The following is a 5,153-nucleotide window of genomic DNA, read 5'->3' as shown; positions in this document are numbered from 1 at the left end:
GATTTTGTTTAAAGACAATATAATCAAAACACGTTAGTAAAAAAGGCAAGGATCAATTTAATTATATGGTTGTCTAGGCCCCAAGGTGGGCGACAAACTGTTTACCCGTACAATAGTATAGCTGAATTTATATGTGATTTCTAGATAAATGAATTAATTTGATCCTGAAATAATAAAATAATCAAAAATTTATGCAATACTTAGCCTTAGGATGTAGACAAAACAGCAGAAGCAACAGTTCTGGGAACAGAATTTTCGGGCACAACACTCTTACATTTGGTTTTCTTAATTTTCCTGAGCTGAGCCTACACTTTGTTTCAAAAGTGAAAGAAAGGTAGAGCCGAACATGACGTAAAGAGAGGGAAATGACAAAATATATATGGTTTTTATTTCTTTTGTTTTTTGTTTTGCTTTTCCACTGGGTGTCAGCCGCTTTGGTCCAATTAATTCGGATCCGGATAATGTAAGGATCGTTAAATGAGAAAGGATTACATACTAGGATTTTATTTTTTTATTTTTAAAAATTTTGAAAACAAGACCTCTAGTTAAGGATGAAAAACCTTAGATGCAGAGTTTTTCGTAGGCAATGTAATTCTTTTCCAGAATGTACAATGCACTTTTTGTTAGGATAAAAATAACCAGATGTCATGCGGAAGCTAGTAAAACAAACCATGAACGACGATAAACCACACAACAAAAGAGAAATATACCAAAAAGACACAAACCTTTAACGTGGTTCGGTCAATTGACCTACGTCCACATCGGAGATGAGCAATTCACAGTATAAAAGAGAGTACAAAATTGATGAGCACAAAACACACACTTAAATTGTGCTCGCTAATCAAAGATAGTATAGTATAATATCGTGTCCACAGGGATTGGATTTAAATAGTATTCTCGTAGTTTCTAGCTTGATTTCTATCCAGGAGGATCAACATTTGAGATTTATATGATTAATAATAAAATTTAACTAAGAATCTAAAATCTACAGCTATTGACTAGTGACTATCGAAACAAGGAATAAGCAACTAAGGTTATCAGTGGAAGAGGATAAGGTTTTGACTGAATAAGTGCAAGATAATTGTTCGAGATATAACTCTAGATAATTCACTTACAATGTTCAAGTGAGTCTCTCGAATTCACTCTATTATTAGTTCAAACATTCAGCAAAAACTCCTCTCTCGATTAAGTCTTAACCTCACGAGATGAACCAATTTAAGCATTATAAAGATATGCAAGAATGCGTAATGGATTGGTCTTTAGGAAAACCTCTTTCAATTATTCTCCTAACTAGATTTAATCAATGATTCAACTAGTCTTTTTCGATTACTTAGAAGAATCTATCAACTCAACCAACAATATAATGCAAAGATATGACAAGTTATGCCTCTTTTGATTACAAGAACAAGTGAATATAAATGCAACAATTAAATCTTCCAAAAACGATTCAAATACATAAAAATAGAGTTATAATCCAGAAACAATCATCAATACACCAAATCCATGAAAACTCAAAAGAATCTACTCCATAGACATGGAGAAATTCATCACAAATATAATTAAAGTATAGAAAAATATAGATTCAATCCAAACCCGGATCTTGAGTGAGGAAGGAATGATGAAATCCTTATACTTGTGTTCTTACAACTCCTCCTTAGCCTCCTTAGGTCGAAAATGTGTCAAAGGTCCTTCTAAAATGGTGTTTTATATATTTAAGCCTCCCCCAAAACAAACCCCGGACGAAACTACCCTTTTTTAGCGGAAATGGGAAGTCACTCTAATATTTTTGGGCTACCTCGCCGCACCAAGCGACGCGCTTGTGGTAATTTCCAAAACACTTCACAAAATAATTTTTGGGCACTATTTGCACTAGCCTGTCGCATAGTGCATCGCATTAGTACAAATTTCTTAGAGTACGGATTTTGCTTCGATTTTGATATCCAGACTTGGTCCTCGGCCCCCGAACACAGTCTCAGCTTAATACTTTGGGATTTTACTCAGACTTCAAAGCTCCAAATCACCCGAATTAGCTCCATAACATCTACATCACTCGGCATCACTCCTACAAGGCATAAAACACACAATAAGTGCAAAATATTAGCGATTAAAGCTCAAACTCAATTAAAGTACAGTAAATTAAAGTGAAATAAGCAACTAAAACCTGTAATTATAGCCTACCATCAAAAATATAGAGAGAACAACCCCACAAAGAGGAAAATACAAGTAGCACACTAACACTTATCCCATAAAGTTCTCTCTCGAAACAAGACTCTCAAACCCCATATGGCTACATTGTGGATGCTAATGAATGAGAAGGAAGGGTCCTCAATTTATAGAAGTCCAAAACTTTTCCTACAAGAAAAGGGACTAACCAAATATGAGAGATTTATAATTTTCTTTTACAAGAAGGAAAACTCAATTATGGTAAGCATGTTGCCCTTTCCTTCAAGAGATAGGAAAACCCAATATATGATAAGAAAAGCAGGACAACACCTAACAATTCTTCCCCTTGGCCTGAATTTTCTAACAAAATAAATTTGATCCACCTTCTTCACATAGTCTTCAACAGGTTGCATCTCCAAATTTCTACCATAAAGTTTGTCTCAACGTGAGTAACACCCCCGGCAAATTTCTCAAACAAAAATCACATTACCGTCAAATTAGTTGCCACTAGAACTAAACCCACTAAGATGAGCATGTCTTGAACCTCGCTCTGGTACCACTTGTTATGACCGAAAAAGTCAAGTGTCATGCAGAAGCTAGTAAAGCAAACCTTGAACGGCGATAAATCACACAACAAAAGAGAAATATACCAAAAGAGACACAAACCTTTAACGTGGTTCGGTCAACTGACCTACGTCCACGGCGAAGATGAGCAATCCACTGTATAAAAGAGAGTACAAAATATAGAGAGAACAACCCACAAAGAGACAAACACAAGTAGCACATTAACATTTGTCCTGTAAAGTTCTCTCCCGAAACAAGACTCTCAAACCCCATATGGCTACATTGTGGATGGTAATGAATGAGAAGGAAGGATCCTCAATTTATAGAAGTCCAAATATTTTCTTACAAGAAAAGGGACTAACCAAATATGAGAGATTAATAATTTTCTTCTACAAGAAGGAAAATCCAATTATAGTAAACATGTTATCCTTTCCTTTAAGAGATAGGAAAACCTAATATAATAAGAAAATTAGGACAACACCTAACACTTCCGACATTAAAATTTTCACGAAAAAGAGCTTTAAAAACTTAAAAAACTTAAAAACATCTATTCTATCCCAAACTGAGTATCATACCCTCAACCTATCCTAAATGAGAGAATTACTTGACCGGTTAACTAAGCAAAGGCATATGTTCAGCGAGATCATTTTAATATACATATATATATATATATATATATATATATATATATATATATATATATATATATATATGAGAAATAGGTTATTCTTGCATGTAATTTATATTTTATATGTATATTTTATGAACTTTACCGGTGAAGTGGTGTTGGATGATAGCGCTTCACACAAGGTAGGTCCACCCCTGTTATACATGATACATCCTACTCACACAGGATCAGATGGAGAGTAAAAGCTACGTTCGGCCGAACCCAATAGTTTTGGTCTAAACTATGTGTTTGTCTTAAAAATTCATTAAATATGTACAAATTATTAATTTAGGACCTAGTAATATAAAAAATTTAGAATTTCGAACTTATAACGACTTGCCGCTACTACCTCAACTCTTGGTGGTTTATTTCTTATGTTAGATTTAGTGTGAAGAAGAAAAAAGGTTTACTCGTGAAAATTGGTGCGACAAAAACAACATACTACTCCATGTTTTTCTCTAACTCCATTTCTCTCTCTCATTTTTTTCACAATCCAAACAGGACCATATATTTAGATTTTCATTTCTTCTTCAATTTTGAGTCAAATACCATAGGGGCCTAGGCAGTATCATGAAATAGGCAATTATTTTGCGTGTACAACGGTCAAAGAACCTATTGATATGATTCAATCGAACATTGACTTTCACATTATTTTTGGGATTCAAAATTGCATACTTTCGAACTATAAAAACTACCATACAAATGATTTTATAGTTAAAATGTCTCAATAAATCGTAACTTTAAAAAGGTCTAAGAGTAACTTGCCCTTCAATAAGTATATTATCGAACTTGACTAATACTTCAAAAAATTTAGAGAAATATACAGAGTCCCGTAAAAAAAATGATTGAATCCAAAAATTTAGAAAATCGCCATGACAATTTGTATGCGTCATTTCATGCGCCAGCGTAGTTTTCTTTTAACCTTTTTTCCCCTTTATATCCAATAACATAATGGTAAAGTGCTAGAATTTGTGTGTGTTGGAGGGAGGGGGGGATTGGCAAGTACAAAAATCAGTGGAGGAATCAAGTTTCTTTTTGAATTAATAGTGGAAAATTTGGAAAATAATAGTAATAATGATAAAAAATCAACCAGACAATTATATACATTATGGAAAATAATACTCCATTAACTAGTAATTATGTATTGCTTGTTGGGCTTGGAGGTAGGTGAATGGGAAATGGAAGAAGAAATATGAAGGGAAAGTGAGTTGTTCCCCTTATGCTTTGAAAAGGAGCAATTGTTCCTACTCATTGGTAGTGGAAAGAAAAGGGAATGTGCTTATATTAAGAAAGCACTTCCCTTGGTGTTAAATAGGTTGAAAAAAAGGTAAGTCTCATGCCATCATCCTCGTCGATGTATGGGTCAAAATCTGCCTTTAGAATATTTAAGCCAAGATAAGACTGAGGAAAAAGCTCCCAAGTCGCCGTTTGTCGGGAAGGCCCAAGGAGCAGCAAAGTTTGTGGTCGAAGAGTTAACAAAAGACGTTATCAACAAGAGCCATAGCCGACAAGAGTCGTTATCAACAAGAGCCGTAGTCGAGGTGTCAACAAAGGACGAGGTCGAGGTCGAGTATCGTTGACAGAGCTGTAACGGCTAGTTTTCAAGATAGGACACTAGAGAGAATATTCTAGTGGATATTCTTTGTACTTGTATTGTTAGGATTTCTTAGGAACATGTCCCATATAAATAAAAAGAGAGACAATGATAGGGGCATGTGATATTCATTTTGTAAAGAATACACTTTGACTAAAAGATTCG

This window comes from Nicotiana tomentosiformis, chromosome 5 (genome assembly GCF_000390325.3).
Source record: "Nicotiana tomentosiformis chromosome 5, ASM39032v3, whole genome shotgun sequence".
Taxonomy (NCBI): domain Eukaryota; kingdom Viridiplantae; phylum Streptophyta; class Magnoliopsida; order Solanales; family Solanaceae; genus Nicotiana; species Nicotiana tomentosiformis.
This window is presented reverse-complemented; position numbering follows the sequence as displayed.